Source organism: Vombatus ursinus, unplaced genomic scaffold, assembly GCF_900497805.2.
Source record: "Vombatus ursinus unplaced genomic scaffold, bare-nosed wombat genome assembly UNPS02014832.1, whole genome shotgun sequence".
In the NCBI taxonomy this organism is placed as follows: domain Eukaryota; kingdom Metazoa; phylum Chordata; class Mammalia; order Diprotodontia; family Vombatidae; genus Vombatus; species Vombatus ursinus.
The window spans coordinates 71,132,516-71,150,087 of NW_020954610.1; the positions used below are offsets into that span (position 1 = coordinate 71,132,516).

The window sequence follows — 17,572 nt, forward strand, 5'->3', positions numbered from 1 at the left end:
AATTTGGAACTCAAAATCTTATGGAAGTGAATGCTGAAAATTAAAAATTAATTAATTAATTTAAAAAATACTGAACTGGTTTGCTATTTCCTTCTTCTGCTCATTTTACAAATGAGGAAACTGAGGCAAATAGGGTTAATTGACTTGTCCAAGGTCACACAGCTCACAAGTGCCTGAGACCAGATTTGAACTCAGGAAAATGAGCCTTCCTAACTCCAGACCTGCCACTCTACCCACTGTACCACCTAGCTACCACAGAAATAGCTGTAGCTGTTTTCAAAGGCACTTAATAGGCTAAGGCGACCCCAGGCACCTTTTGAATACACCAACTATGAACGAGTTAGCAAAGCTCAAACACAGGAGTTGGTATAATTCTTTTAGTGTTGGGGGTAGGGGAGTACAATTATGGATTTATCATTTATTTTTTATCCACATGTTCCTCTCTTTCCCCCTTTATCCCTGTTTGGGGTGGTAGGGGTGGTTGTGCAGCCTGCTTTAGCCAGATTGTATCACTACCCCCATCTTCAGAACCAGGATAAAGATAGGCAAGGCTTCCTGCAGAAGTAGAAAATGGAAATAAATATGTATTTGCCAACTTGGACCAAGAGGGGAGTTTATAGACAATGTTCCTGAGCCCCAGCTTCTTGTGTAGATGAAGGAAATTTCCTAAGTCATGTGACCCCAGAATCTAGTCCTCTAGCAGAGAACGGACATTTTTTGAGCAGCACCAGCTCTGGGTGTTGATTCAAGGAATCCCCAAATCAGGAATTCTCCCCCCCGCCTTGACATGTGTTCTTTAATTTGAACTGGTCTTGTCAGTGGACAGGTAAAGTTCCCCAACTACTGGCACCTATCTCATGGGACACCCAGGGAGACTGTAAAAGTTCTCATTCACATCTATGGTGGGGGCAGGAAGGGAAATTAGGAATCTGACAAAATTATGGCTCTGACAAAAAAAAAAGGAACAAGTATTAAGGTGGGAAATACAAAAAGGTTGTTTCCTTTTTTTTAAAAGGATTATATAATTTTCATGTAAAGTAATACCACTACCTTTCCTCTCTCCCTACTCTGGATTTATGTTAAGTAGTTCCCTTGTGTCAAGCAGGACAGCCTTCATAGAGGCAAGTAACTCTTTGTAACAATGCATCATACAATGTTTGGAATGACTATTTAAAAAAATGAACAAAAATCTCAAATGTACAACCAGATCCCCAAAGACACACTGTAGAACTCTGGGGTTGTTTGCCTCCAACATACTTAGACTGCTCATCACCTTCACCATTCAGATTTTTAAATCCTGAGTCAAGTGCCAAAAACAAACAAACAAACAAATAAAGCCATGCCAATTTCATTTCTTTTTGGAAGGGGATTATCATGTATACCCTCTGACCAAAAACAAACAAACAAACAAAAACCCACAACAACAACCCACAAACAATTTATCTAGAAGCATTTGTGGTGGACAGTGGAGGACCCAAATTCATCATACTCCTATTCGCTGATTCACATCTGCTAGGAGGTGGAGAAAGAAACCAGAATGGAGTCTCTAATCCAGACAGAGTATTTGTGCTCAGGTGGGGCAAGATCTTGATTTTCATTGTGCTGGGGGCTAGAGCTGTAATCTCCTTCTGCAACAGGTCAGCGATGTTTGGATAAGTGGTGGTACCACCAGATAAGATAATATGGTACTGGCATGCAAACCTTTACAGATGTCAGCATCACACAGTGAAGGTAGTTTTATGGATTCAGGATTCCATACTTAGGAAAGATGGTTGGAAGAGTGCTTCTGGGCACCAGAAACTCTCGTGGCAAATGGTGATAACCTTACCATCAGGGAGCTCATAGCTCTTTTCTAGAGAAGAGCTAGATGCAGCAGTGGCCATCTCCTGCTCCACGTCTAGGACTAAGTAACACAGTTTCTCCTTGATGTCATGCACAATTTCCGTCTCAGCTGTGGTAGTGAAACTATCTCCTCTCTTGGCCAGGATCTTCATGAGGTAGTCCATCAGATCATGGTCAACCAGATCCAGAAGGAAGATGGCATAGGGAAGAGCATAACCTTCACCGATGGGCACAGTTATTACACCATCACTAGAGTCCGTTACAATACCAGTGGTACAACCAGAGGCATACAAGGACAACATAGCCTAGATGGCAACATACGTGGCTGAAGTGCTGAAAGTCTCAAACATAATATGTGTCATTTTTTCTCTGTTTATTTTGGGATTCAAGGGGGCTTCTGTGAACAGCACAGTATGCTCTTCAGGGGCCACATGGAGCTCATTGTAGAAAGTATGATTCCAGATCTTCTCCATGTCATCATAGATGGTGACAATACCATGCTTAATGGGAGTACTTTGGGGTCAGAATACCTTTCCTGTTCTGGGCCTCATCCCCCACATAGCTCTCATTCTGGCCCATACCCACCATCACACCCTGATGTCTGGGGCACCCAATAATGGAAAAGAAGACAGCCCAAGAGACATCATCTCCTGCAAAGCCAGCTTTGCACATTCTAGAGCCATTGTCAAAAAGTGCAGCAATATCATCATCCATGGCAAACTTTGAAGTGGCAAGTTTAAATCCTTAAGAGAAAGAGAGAGAGAGGAGGTGGTGCACCTGAAGGCGGGAGGAGGCAAATACATGCTGAGTGGAAGAGCTCACAGCTCAAGATCAGGAATTCTTGAATGAAATTTATAAGGGGAAGTAGTTCTTGAGTAGGACGCTTCTTGGAGAGATATGAGAATAACACACGTGGTCTTTGTAGTCAGAGGAACAGTAATATGGGGGAACAAGGAATCTGGACCTTTCCGCAGTTATTATTTGAAGAGCGCAAGTCTGATATAAAATCAGGTTGCCCATATAACAGTTCCAAAATGTGTTTGTCTTTTGGGGAAGTCCAAACCACAGAGGAAGCTATGAGTCTGGCAAGGATTGTTTAAGACCACGTGAAAGAGCCAGGGATTCACTGGAATGTCGCTTGTCCCAATGGCAACTCTGAATTCAGTACCTTTTGAAAGTAACTGCTCTGAGTGCTTTATATGTTTTCTGAATCTGTTTATGAGCTCCTATGTGTCCTCTGCATTTTCTGTATAGGTTTATGGCTCTAGTGGGCCTTTTGTATCTTCTGCATTTTCTGTGGGGCAACATAAAGGCTGTCCTATACACAATATACATTTGCTACTTTAATTACTTATAGGGGATCAAGGGACTTTGCTTTTTCCTCTCCTCTCACAACCATATCCATTGCCTTTTGTTATACTTTGTGCCTCTTTTAACTCTTTCTCTTCTGGCTTCTAACTTCATTATTCAACTGAAACTACCCTATTCAAAGTTACCAATGACTTCTTGATACCAGACCTGATGGTTCTCTTAGTCTTCATTTTTTAACTTCTATGAAGCTTTAGGCACTGTTGAAGACTCTGTTCTCCAGGATATTCTATCTTCTCTGGGTTTTCATGATTCTGCTCTCTTTGGATCCATCTTCTACCTATCTGATTGTTCTTTCTCAATATTTATTAGTTCATCACTCATATCAAACTTCCTAACTGTGCGTGAACCCCAAGGTTCTATCCTGGGCCCTCTTCTATTCCCCCTCTACACTATCTCACTTGGTGATCTCATCTGCACCCATGGGCTTAATTATAATATCTACACAGACGACTCTCAAATCTGTACATACAACCTTAGTCTATTACCTGTCCCCCAATCACATACCCCCAACTGCCTATTAGATATTTCAAACTTAAACTCAATATGTCCAAAACTGAACTCATCTTTCACCTCAAAATCCCCTTTTCAAAATTTCCCCATTTCTATTAAGGATATTTCCAACTTTCCAGTCATCCAGGTTTGTAACCTAAGTGTTATCCTTGATTCCTCATTTTCTCACACCACATAAATCTAATCAGTTGTCTAATCTTTTTATTTTTTTTACCCATACAATGTTTCTCAAATCCATCTCTTTTCCTTTATTCAAATGGCTACCACCCTAGCTCAGGTCTTCATCTATTTCAATAACCTCCTAATTATTCTCCTTGCCTCAAGTCTCTCCCCTTTCCAGTCCATCCTCTATGTATTTGCCAATGTGCTCCTCTGAAAGCATGCCACCTTGTCTACTCGGTGAATTCCTTATTGCTTCTAGGATCAAATATAAGTTCTCTTATTTAATATTAAAGCTCTTTACATCCTGACCCCAATCTACCTTTCCAATTTAGTTGTTCTTTACTCTCCTTCATGCACTCTACTGTTCAGGCAAACTGGACTTCTTGCTGTTCCTCACATACAACACTGTATTGTCTATCCCTATGCCTTTATACTGGTTGTCTCCCATGCCTGGAATGCACTACTACATTCTCTGCCTCTTAGAATCTCTTGTTTCTTTCAAAACTCTGTTCAAGTGATACCTCATACATGATGCCTTCCCTAATCCTCACAGCTGCTAATGCCTTCCCTAACCATTCAATTTACCTTGTATTTATTTTATGTACATGCTGTGTATACATGTCATTTATGTTTATATACATATACACTTATATACTAGGGCAGCTAAATGGCACAGTAGATAGAGTGCTGGGCCTGAAGTCAAGAAGACTCATCTTCCTGAGTCAAATCTGGCCTCAGACACTTACTAGCTGTGTGATCCTGGGCAAGTCACTTAACCTCTGTTTGCCTCAGTTCTTCATCTGTAAAATGAGCTAGAGAAGGAAATGGCAAACCACTCCAGTATCTTTGCCAAGAAAACCCCAAATAGGGTCACAAAGAGTTGGACACAACTAAAAAACAACTGAAGAACAACATTTATTTACTGCTTATTTCCCTCAATAGAATTAAACTCTTTGAGGACAGGGACAATTTCATTTATTTTATCGAACTCCCACTGCTTTGCATGGTGCTTGGTGCATAGCACAGCTAAGTTCCAGTTAGTGTCAATAATGAATCTTGTAATGTGGTTGCATGTATTCAAATCCATACCATTCAATATTATAAATTTGTAAAATATGGCAAACAGTTCCAGTCCAATGGAAATATGTAGTGCGAATTAGGATAGCACTAATTGGGATCTAGGTAGAGCATATTAAATAAATGCTTTTTGGCTGATTGATTTGCCTGTGTTCATGGAAACCTAGATAATAAGCTCTGGTTGAACATTTTCATGTACTAAACTCTTTTTTGTGGTAAAGAAGTAAGGAGAAAAATTATCCTTTGAGTTAGCCTCTCCTAACTAAACTTATATCTGAGGGGGTCCAATGCTTAAGGGATCCTGGACCACGGGTTAAACTAAATATCAATAAATATTCTGCCTCTTATATGCCTAACTATCCAAATGTTAGCTAACGCAAAAATCAATTTGTAATTGAAACAATCTTCAGCTTCCAACAACCATTACTTGACCTTAAGGTAGAAGGAAGTGACTTTAAGGAAAAAGGATTCCAATGCTTAGCAGAAATAAATTCAACAATGTTCACCTTTAAAAAGCCACATCTACAATACATTTTAAAATTTTAATGCTTTAACTCAAGACAGAACATTAGAGGAAGAAAATAAGATTGATCTGTGCTATTGAAATTATGTCATACAAAGAAAAGTTTTCTTCTGCCCCAGCCCAACCTCCATCCCTCTATACCACTCCCCCATGAACCAATTAAGAAATGACCATATGATAGATTTCAGGTATAGTACCTAAAATGAATATATTGTCTAAGGATAGAAAAAAATCAATCTAACCTACAGGCAGGTGCATGATGCATGTTCATGTTGAGAAAATTCAGAAAGAAAACTTTAACCTGGGTACTTGGAATGCTGTCTGATAAACATTAGAATGGGAAAATGCCATGTGATTTCTGTAAGAAATCTTAAAGTAAACAAACAAACAAATAAATAAATAATTAGGAATAGAGAAAAGTAGACTTTCATTTGAAAACTAAACTTTGAGATTTTCTCCCTAGAAGGCAGAAGTAGATGAAATGGATGATTGTTTCTGTTTGTCATATTTTTACAGGTTAATGTAATGTAGTATAAACTCTTGCTTATTCTTGGGGCATTATCTAATTTATGGGGACCATGAACTTTTTGCTTCTTTTGTTTGTCACTTTTCTTTCTCTCATTCTCATGACCATTTCATTATTCATTAGCATCCTCATTAGCATTCCTTAGAACATGAAGGGTAAAGACAAGATGCTAATTTATCATTTTCAGGTGCTGATTCCTGACTTCTTATATCAGACCTAAAATGCCCCAAATGCCATTTTCTTTTATGTAACTCATCTACATAGTGTGGGATTTCAACTGTTCAGTCTATACCTTGATTCTATTCTAATTTGACAAATGCTATAAAATTTGCATTTTAATTAATAATAATTAAAGACCTTTCTCTCCATTTTTAAAAAATTCTTTCTTCTAATTTTAAATACTTTTGGTCTTTGCTTGAACTGCCTTTCATTATCTGGGTAATGTGCCTTTTTCTTCCATTGGAATTTTCCTGTTTAGATTCTAGGCCAATCTTTTTGGAATGACCATAGATTTCATTGTCAGTGGACTCACTGTACATAGGCAGTTGATTCAGGAATGACTCCCACATCAGTTAGGACTAGTTTCCTGTTGGTTATAATATAGTTAATATCTGTATGTGTGTGTGTGTGTGTGTGTGTGTGTGTGTGTGTGTGTGTGTGTACCACTCAACTCTTTTCTTAGAGAAAGTATTCATGATTTAAAAGTATGATTATTCTGTGTAGCATATAAACCTTTGGCCTGTCTCATTTCTTACTCCTGAAGCATATTTTCCAACATATTTTTTTTTGCCATCCTTCCTTATGCTCACATTTCCAATGAAGTCCCTCAGTAGCAAAGTAAACGATTATTTAAGCTGGGAGGTTTTATTGAGTTCTACCTAGAATTTCTCTGCTTCCTCATCCTCTGCATCAGATGTTGTTGGTATGTAAACTGGAATTATTTTCATGGTGATAGTTTTGCCACTACTTTTTTATGAGCACAGCAGTGTGAGATGACCAAATGTCCCATGAAATGATTGTTACTTATTGCTTCTGTGTCCATGGTAAAACCAACTGCAACTGTTCCTTTATTTTGCCTCTCCAAGGGGACTTGTGAGTCATCCTTGGCTACAACTTCTTTTTCTCTTCCAGTTTTGTTTACACTAAGTGTAATACTAGTACAATTCAGTTGCCTCAGTAGAATGTCTGCTCATTCTTTACTGAGCCAGCATCTCATATGTGGTCTATGAACAACTAAGATAATGCCTAAAAACTATGATTCTTAGCACCTTCTACCTCTTTGATGCTACTGTCCCTGCAGAAACAGAAGAATTAAAGACCACTTTCCATTATTTGTTTCATGGGTTGCCGTGGCCTAAGAATGCATCACCTAATGGCCTGCCTACTTTGGGTGAGCCTCTCCAGATTTAACTAGGTTGATCCTCAGAAATTAGATATCATCTCTTGCTAAAACCAGTGGGACCTTAGGCAAGTCATTTAATTTGAGCCATGCCTCAGTTTCTATCTGTCAATAAGCCTTTATTAGGGGCAGCTAGGTGGCGCAGTGTACAGAGCTCTGGCCTTGGAGTCAGGAGGATCTGAGTTCAAATCCAACCTCAGACACATAATACTTACTAGCTGTGTGACTCTGGGCAAGTCACTTAACCCCAATTGCCTCACAAAAAAAAATAAGCCTTTATTAAGTGTTTACATAATGACAACAACTAGCATTTATACAACACATCAGAATTTGTAGTGCTTTATATACCTCATTTGATCCTTACAGCAATGCTATAAGGTATGTGTTCAATCGTTTCAGTCATGTCTTCTGAATCTTTGTGACCCCATTTGGGGTTTTCTTGCCAGAGATACTGGAGTAGTTTGCCATTTCCTTCTTCAGCTCATTTTACAGGTAAAGAAACAGAGGCAAACAGGGTTAAGTGACTTGCCCAGAGTCACAGAGCTAGTAAGTGCTTGAGGCCACATTTGAACTCAGGAGGATGAGTCTCCCTGACTCCAGACCCAGTATTCTGTGCACTATGGCACCACGTAGCTGCCTCAGCTGTAAGGTAGTGACTCATTATTCTCATTTTTCAGATGACAAAGATGACACATGGAGTGATTAAATCACTTTCTTAGGGTCACATAACTATTGAGTGTCTGAGAAAGGATTTGAACTCAGGACACTTCACTGTGCCACAGATTGATAAATCTGTATGTGTCAAGCACTGGGAATACGAAGAATGGCAAAAACAATTCCTACCTTCAAGGAGTTTACATTCTAATGGAGGAGACAAAAGCTAAATAACTAGGTAACATAAGATATGAACAGAGCAGATGGGAGGTAATCTGAAAGGGGAAGGCACTAACATCTGAGGAGTCTGGGAAAGATTCCTTGCAGATGGTGGCATATGAAATGAGTCTTGAAGGAAATTGAGTTAACTTAAGAGGGCAGAGCATTCCAGATGGGGGGACAGCTGGGACAAAGGCACAGAGATGGGAAATGAAGTCAGGTAACTTAAGAGGGCAGAGCATTCCAGGTATGAATGGATAGCTGGAACAAAGGCGCAAAGATGGGAAATGAAGTATTATGTTAAAGGAGCTACAGAGAGGCCAGGGTAGCTGGATTATAGAGTACTTGTAGGGGTACAAAGTATAAGAAGACTAGGAGTATAGGAAGGGGCCAGGTTAGTAGGAAGAGGCCAGTTTCTCATCTCCAAATGGAGGAGGGGGTCAGACAGATAGTCTTAAAATCCCTTCTATCTTTAAATCTATTTTCCTATGGTACAACACAGTAGAACTTGTCACAGTATATGCTCTGCTGGCACAGTATTCAAAATCAAACGTTTATTGAAGTACTGGAAGATCTACTGTGAACTAACTCCCATAAAGGTTATGTGACAGATGTAAACAAAGAAAACTTTCAGCAATTCTTTAGTTATGAACCTCATGTGAAGTACAACATGGGGAGGTATATGTGAGGTGTGCTATATGGAAATATATGCTCACCAGAGATGTTTTCCACCCTTGTGGGGATATCTTAGTTGAAGTCCAAATTAAGAATGATTCTTGAAAGGTGATAAGATATTTTAAAGGCTCCTTTCTATAGATGATATGAGGTTCCAGAACAATGCAGGGCCTTTTCAGTGAGACTCAGAGGTCTTCCAAAAAGATTAGCTTAGAATCGATGAGAAATGTACATTGCCCAGATTATAAAATGGAGTTGGATGGGTGTCTGCCACTTCTGTACCCTGAGGTCTGTTTTAGGAGATCCCTAAGGTCACTTTCAGATCTAAATCAATGATGCTATTAGCTTGTTGAATTAATTAATCATTATCTACATCTTGGAAAGGTGTTACAAGTGTACATTGAGTTATATTATATAAGAGAAAGAAATAGTTGGATTCCAATTGGGAAGCTGCATAGTGTTTCCACAAGAGTATCCTTGACACAAAAGCCCATCTTTTTCATGTGTATATTTTCTTAGTGATGCCATGTGGTTATACATTATGGGCCATCATGATTTTCAGAAGAGTTGAAATTACAGATGATCCAAAGGGCAATGGAAGACACATGATGGGCATAATTAGACTGCCATCTGCTGCCAGTTGTGATTTGTATATGTGAAATGTCATAAAAGATATCACCAAGGAAATACATGACTAGATAATGAAGTGGGCAAGTTACATACTAAGAGTGAGGGAGAACAGAGAAATAACCAGAATGTTGTACTGATATCCACAAAATACTAAAAGACCTAGGAGCAGGTTTCCAGCATGTTGGGTGGACCCTCCATAGAGGATTTATGAAAGGACATAGACAAGAGTGTCACAGTATGAGAAGAAATAGTTTTTCAGTGGAGAGGGAGTGTCAACATTGATTAGGTAATAGGCCTATTGAAATATTTCTATATATTGAGGAATAATAATAATTCCATTAGCTCACATTTATCAAGCACTAGGTAGTTCAAATTTTATGGTTTCATAAATATACCTCTAGGAGGGACTTAAATGGTCAAGTCAAATTCCCTAATTCTACAGATGAGAACATGGAGTCTCAAATATGACTGTCCCCATTTTATCGATGAGGAAACTGAATCACAGAAGTGAAGTCATTTGTTCAAGGTCAGATAGTTTACTTGAACTCTTCAACTACAAGTCAAGTTTTTTTTCTTCTCCACAACATTTCACATCAGTAACATTGAAAATATTCCTTTACTTAGCCTGATCAATGTTCTAATTGTTTGGCATTCAATCAAACCCAGTATTCTTTTGCTTTAAATAATTAAGAATTGACTGTTGTAACATATCAAATTAGAAATAAACTGAGAGGACTTTGAATTAAAATGTCACCATGGATGAGGGGATGCTTTTGTGATTGTTGCAGCATTGCTTACCATGTATTAGTTGTGTACAAAGCAAAACAATTAGTTCATTTCAACAGGAGCAAAATATAACTATTCTTGGAGTCAAAACAAAAAGAGACCAAGAAATGTAGCTCTGTGAAAATTATGGCATGTCATCTATCATAGTTATCTTCATATTTTCCCCTTCCTATATTTCTTTCTCCTCTGCCCCATTTTGAGGGGGGAAAAGTTAAGAAAATATTCCCTTGATTAATTCTCACCTTCCTTTCTCCTCTCTTTTTATTTGTTCATATTTGAAATAGAATATATTTTGTCCTTGCCTGGAAGGAAAGCAGATTAAAGTAAAAGAAGAGATGGATCTGTGCTACTAGTTGGAGTGAAGGGGAGGGTTGGCACAAAAGAGCACTTTCCTCTCTACCCTTTCCAGTGGTCTTTCACTGAGCTCCAATGTCATTTCTTTCTCCAGCTCCCCAATGTTGAAAGTACATAGATGTTTGACCAGTGTATCTCTATCCACCCCAACATTTGAGATTTTAGCAGAAACAGAGACAGAAAGAGAAAGAGAGAAAGAGGAGAGACAGAGAGAGACAGAGAATGAGAACGAGAGAGAGGGAGAGAGAGAGAGAGAAAGAGAGAGAGAGAGAGCGAGCATGCCCTCACATAAACTTCTTGATGTCCACGAACTAGGACGTGAGAATTGTTTGAAGGTCCCTGCCAGTTATTGAAAGCACATTCAATACCCATTTGGCCCCACTGTTATGGGAGGGGCCCGGGGTCCAGAGTTCTTCTGGAATTAATAAAACTCTTGCTGAGGCAGAGTAGAGCTGTGGAATAAACATTGATCTGGAGTCAGAGGACCTGGGCTTGAATCTTGGCTTTGTCATCTAGGATTTGTGTAATTTTGAGAAAGCCACTTAACCTATTTGGGCCTCATATGAGGGGATTGGACTATATGACCTGTAGGATCTCTTCTAGCTCTAATTATATGATTCTATAACTGGTCCAGCTAAATGTGTGAGTTGATCATCAGTTTCAAAATGGTCTATACAATATGTGTGGTCTATACTATACTCCTTTGCCTGCTCAAGGGAAGTAGGGCCATGGGAGCTATGCAAATTCAATTGTGCATTTTTTAGGACTCTTAAGTTTGAAATGCTTTACACAATATTTGGGGATTTCTTGAGTCTGGGAGAGGCTGAAGACATCCAGTTGTATAATAGATGTTTTATTATATGTTGTTTTATCCTCCACATTTGTTTATTTATTTTTTATTGATTTTAGGCCAAGAGTAAATACTGTACACAATTAAATATGTTTTTTTTCTGCTCACTGTGGGACACTGACACTATTATGCCAAAGTCATGTGACAAGGACAGACGAGTCAGTGTTTGTCAGGTTTGGGGGAGGATGGAGACTTAAAAGCTTCATCTGATTCAGTAAATCCACAATAATTCATACTTCCCTAGATAGTGGGGTGGTGCTCTCTGGAGTGGAGAGATGGAATTGAGGGATAGCAGGTTGTCTGCTCTCTGGGAACAGTTAAAAGTGCAACACTTCCTCAGTTTGTCTCCCTGCCAGGAAGACATAACTGTTGGGTAGAAGTGGAACCATCAAAAGCTTCCTCCTTCCTGTTGATGAGGATTGGAATAGCGGCTATCGATGCCAGTTGGTTGTTGAAATTCCATAAGTTCTTCATAGAGATTCTACCTAACACATGAGAGGCATTCTTGGTTTTTATATATTTCATGCATAAAGGTGCAACATTGGGCTTTATGTCTATTATTACACCATTCCCCCCAAAAAATACTTTACTATGCAGCATCAGTGGGAGAATTTGGGTGTTTAAATGATAGGGTTTGAAGTGGGTTGGTGCTTGGGATTATTGAAAACACTACACAATTCCACAAATGTATCCAGTCAATTCTCCTGTTGAATTCTTGATCAATTTCACTGTTTCTCTATAGTGCCTACCTATAACTTGATGAATTGTCCATCAAACTGCCTCTCATGGGCTGAGCAACATACATTCTTCATCCACTTTATCTTTTTTTTCAAGTCAACAAGCAGTATTAAGCACCTGCTTTGTGCTTTTACTATGAGGAACTATACTAAACACTGGAGATAGAAAGGAAAAAAAAAGGTCCTGTTCTCAAGGAGCTCACATTGTAATGAGGAGACAAATTAGAGATAATCTTGGAGGAAAGGCACTAAGGGTAAGGAGACCTGGGAAAGGCTTCTTATTTTTTTAAATTTTAATTAATTAATTTATTTTTAGTTTTCAACATTCACTTCCATAAACTTTTGAGTTCTCAATTTTTTCTCTCTTTCTCCTCCCCCCTCCCCAAGACAGTGTGCAATGTGATATAGGCTATACATATGCATTCATATTAAACACATTTTCACATTAATCCTGTTGTAAAGAAGTATTAGAAACAATGGGAGGAACCACAAGACAGGGAAACAAAACAAAACAACGAAAGAAAAAAGAGATCAAATAGTATGTTTCAGTCTGCATTCAGACTCTATAGTTCTTTCTCTGGATGTGGATAGCATTTTCCATCATGAGTCTTTTGGAGTTGTCTTAGATCCTTGCATTGCTGAGAAGAGCCAAGTCTATCAAAGTTGGTCATTACACTATGTTGCTGTTACTGTGTACAATCCGGGTTCTGCATACTTCACTCAGCATCAATTCATACAAATCTTTCCAGGTTTTTCTCAAGTCCACCTGCTCATCATTTCTTATGGAACAATAATATTCCATTACATTCATATACCACAACTGGTTCAGGCATTCCCCAATTGATGGGCATCCCCTCAATTTCCAATTCTTGGCCACCACAAAAGGAGCTGCCATAAATGTAGATTGTACATGTAGGTTGGGAAGGCTTCTTGCAGAAGGTGAGACTTTACTAGAGACTTGAAGGGAGCTGGGGAAGACAGGAGGCAGAGATGAGCAGGGAGAAAGAATGTCCTGTGCTAGAAACAGCAAGGAAGCCAATGTCATTAGTTCACAGATTATGCGGAGGGCAGTGAGGTGTAAGAAGACTGGAAATGTAGTAAGGGGACAGGTTATGAAAGACTTTAAAAGCCAACCTGAGTATTTTATGTTTTTCTGGGGTAGAGTGTTAGACTAATCTTTTTTGAGTGAGCACTGATATCATTGAGGAGGCCTTGTGGTGTTAAAGGATTGAGGTAAAAAAAGGTCATTGGAAAAGAAAAGCATCTGGGAACAGTATTATCTATAGAGAATCCATTTTCATTTGGATCTTGAGCATGACATCATCTATGACCGTAGTGAATATCTTTGTTGAACATATATCTGCCTATTTTTTGATGTAGTTGATATTAATAATCAAAGAGTCAAAGCAAATTGCAATTATCTCAGTGGTTACATCCATCAAAAATTTTTGTGGTATCTTAACATATACATGGGAGTTGCTTTGTTGAAGAGCCTTTAAGCTGTACTTTTCTCTACCATATCAAATGTATTTAAAAAAATTAACATAACAGTAGTGTATATTCTCTGTAGTTCTCAGTAATAGTGGTCTGCAATAGAGCATCACCTGTGAACACCTGTTTATTCCCTTTTCATATTTTTATCAAGGATGCCCTCAATGTATGTGTAAACCATTCTCATAAATATTTTATAAAAATGAGTGATTAGGTACATGGATCAGTGGTTGCTGACATCTTCTAAGTTACCTTTTTTGGTAGTAATAACACTATGTTTATTTGCACTCTTTTGAAATCATCCCGTCTTAGAATTTAATAAAATTACTCCCTTAGTACCTTGAAGATTGTGTTATTTCCATCACAGATTTCTTATGTATGAATTTGATTAGGCCCAATCACTATTCCAGATTTCATTTTGAGTGCCATTTTTTTTTCAGTGTTGTTGGAGTTCAAATTGTAATCATTCCACTGTCATTAATAATGACAATATACCACTATAGAAATCTGTTCCTTAATTTCACTCCTCTTTATTGTCTTCCTTGTAATTTCTTGGACCAGCATTCTTGGTTGGCTCACATACGATGGGTTTTTATTTTTATTTTTTTTAATTTTTAAATTTTTTTTTTAATTTTTAGGCAATTGGGGTTAAGTGACTTGCCCAGGGTCACACAGCTAGTAAACGTCAAGTGTTTGGTCTGAGGCCAAATTTGAACTCGGGTCCTCCTGACTTCAGGGCTGGTGCTCTGTCCACCGCACCATCTAGCTGCCCCCATACTATGGGTTTTTGCTTGTTTTCTTAACCTCTACTATATTTTATTGTCTTTCAAGGCAATATTTCTCATAATTAATTGTTCATTCTCTTTCTTTGTAATGTTTTGGAAATGAACTTGTACTATTCTTTGCTGTTCGTGTCCATCTGCTTAGCAAAGAGAGAAATGTTTGCTGGCTCTTTTGGCTTCTTCATTGTTGTGAATTTTTACATTGACTAAGTTTCCATAAGAAATATTGATAATCAGAGCCAATGTCTTTACTTTTATTACTTTCTTAGTATTTTCAGAAACAACTGCTTGTTTAAGTAAGTTGTGGGAGCTGTTGTACTTGCAGGCAATTTTGTCTTACTTTTACCTTTTCTTCTAATTTGATATTGGTTTGGATGTTTATACAAACCAGCCTGTACACACACAGACAGAGCTGGTTCTGAAGAGACATCCAGGTCAGTAACTAGTAGATTCCTCTCTTTAATAGCTAACATTTCTGTATCTCTTTGAAGTTTGCAAAGGGCTTTGCATGTACTGTATCATTTGAGCTTCACAACCACTCTGGGAGGTAAAGGATAAAAATATACTATTATTCCCATTTTACAGATGAGGAAACTGAGGTTTACTGAGGTTAAGTAATTTACCTATGGGCACATAGCTAGCAAGTACTGGAGATGAGTGAAGTCACTAGGTCATCCTGTCTCTTTGTCAAGATGTATACAATTTTAATCCTATGTCCAATGCCTTTTCACTCTTTTCTTAAAGCAAATATCTATAATCTACATGTACAGCATTTCTGATTTATCTCTAAGTATTTAGAGTGAGCATCATGGGCAAAAGAATGACCTTATGTAAATAAATCATTATATGATACATAGGCAATTCTAGGTAGTAAATATTTTCTACATTCCTGACTTACCAAGTTAGAGTCATAATGCAATGGAGTATCTCAGCACAATAAGCCTACATATAGACACCATGGCACTCAAAACATTTCTTCTTACAGAACATAGTTTTCAGAATTTCAATATGTATACACCATTTCAATTTTGTTATTTTTAGCAATAGAATCACAAGATCCAGTGTTTCCTTTTCATTTTGGTATCTTTAGGGGTCTTTATAGACCTCACTGGCTTGGGTTTTTCCCCCCATGCTATTATAATTGTGTTTGCAAATATTTGCATTGGATACTATTTTTTTCCAGTAAAATCTAGGAATTCACTGAGTCTGCAGAATAGAAGTGAACATTGTTGTGAGACTGTTATTATAGTAGTTGACTTTTTATGCATTTTCCTATATACTGAAAAGTCCATTGGATTTCTATATTGTAATTCTGTTTCTCATCATCTCATACCTGGACTATTACAATAGTCTGCTGTCTGTTCTCCCTGCCTTCAGTTTCCCCCCATTCGAGTCCACCTTCTATTCAGCTGTCAAATTGATCTTCCTAAAGCAAAGGTCTGACCATGTCACCCCACCTATCTAATAAACTTCTATCACCTCCAGGATTAGCCTTCAAAACCCTTCACAACCTGGTCCTCTCCTACCTTCCCAGTCTTCTTATACCTTGTTCCCCACCAAGTGTTCTGCGATCCAGTGACACTGGTCTCTTTTCTGCTTCTTGAACGAGATACTCAGCTCTGTGCATTTTCATTGGATTTCTCCCATGCCTGAAATACTCTCCCTTCTGGCCTCTTTAGCTTCCTTCGAGTCTCAGCTAAAATCGCACCTTCAACAAGAAGCCTTTCCCAATCTCCCTTAATGTTAGTGCATTAAGTACCTCTGTGATTATCTGTAGTTTATCCTGGTTATATCTTGTTTGTATATAGTTGCTTACATGGTATCATCCCCATTAGACTGTGAACTATTTGAGGGCAGGGACTGTTTCCCCTCCTCCCCAATCCCATTTCTTTGCACCCCCAGCATTTAGCCCAGTGTCTGGCACATAGTAGCTGCTTATAAATGCTTCCTGACTGACTGATAGAAAATCATAACTGAAGGTCTTAGTGAAAATAGCCATGCAAATACCAGTGGAGTTTAGACATCTATCTTTTACCATGGATGCAAAATCCTATAGGGGTGTGTGTGTGTGTGTGTGTGTGTGTGATGTGTGTGTGTGTGTGATGTGTGTGTGTGTGTGTGTGTTTAAAATCCTCTTAAGCACCATACAAATTCTCTGGACAGTCACTTTAAAAATATTGTGTCTTAAATCTTTTGGTGATAGATAGCTTTCCTGGAATAGCTTCATTGGTATAGGAAAATCCCAACAAAGAATAAGGTAGATCATCACTAATTCAGTATAGCAATATGTACCCAAAAGGTAGGATAAGAGAGAACTGTTCTTAGGGTGAGGGGCATTACATTATTACAATACATTACAATTGTGTTCTGACACATATTTGTGATCCTGGACAAGATGCTTAACTTCTTGTCTTATGCAAGTCTCCAAGACTGCAAGTTGCATAGCAGGAACCCATCTGCATTGGTTGAGGGAGTTTATTTATTACAAGTTCCTTAAACCAATTGAATCACAGATCCGATCAAACAACGATAACAACAAAATGCCCAACATATTCCAAAGTATTAGTAGAGTGATATACTATTGTTTAAGCAACAAGAGATTTAGAATTTGGCAAGGCAATCAGACAGACAAAACGTGGGATTAGTAAAAAAAAGATATTAGAAAATGACACCCATGTAAAGGATTAAGGAGTTGAGGAAGGAATAATTAATTTTGTTTTCTTTTCTAAATCTGCATTAGGAATATGTGCAATACTAGGCTTTAAGATAGAGTCTTGCATAATGATATTCTCTGGAAGTGATTTTTTTTTTGGAAAAAAAGCAAAAGCATGTTACTCACAGGTAGTAAAATGGTTTCCCTTTGCAAACCCAGGAAAAACATAAATTTTTCTTAGTGCACAACACTTTACACAGAGCTGTAATAGTAGCCACTGAAAATAGGAAAAGCTGACCGCATCCTAACTAAAATGGTGTTGTAATTCACA

At 38.2% G+C, this 17,572-nt stretch overlaps 1 pseudogene; it reads right to left on the minus strand.

The window, feature by feature from the left end:
• Nucleotides 1-1,443: 1,443 nt before the first annotated feature.
• Nucleotides 1,444-2,556, minus strand: LOC114025980 (annotated as a pseudogene).
• Nucleotides 2,557-17,572: the final 15,016 nt, after the last annotated feature.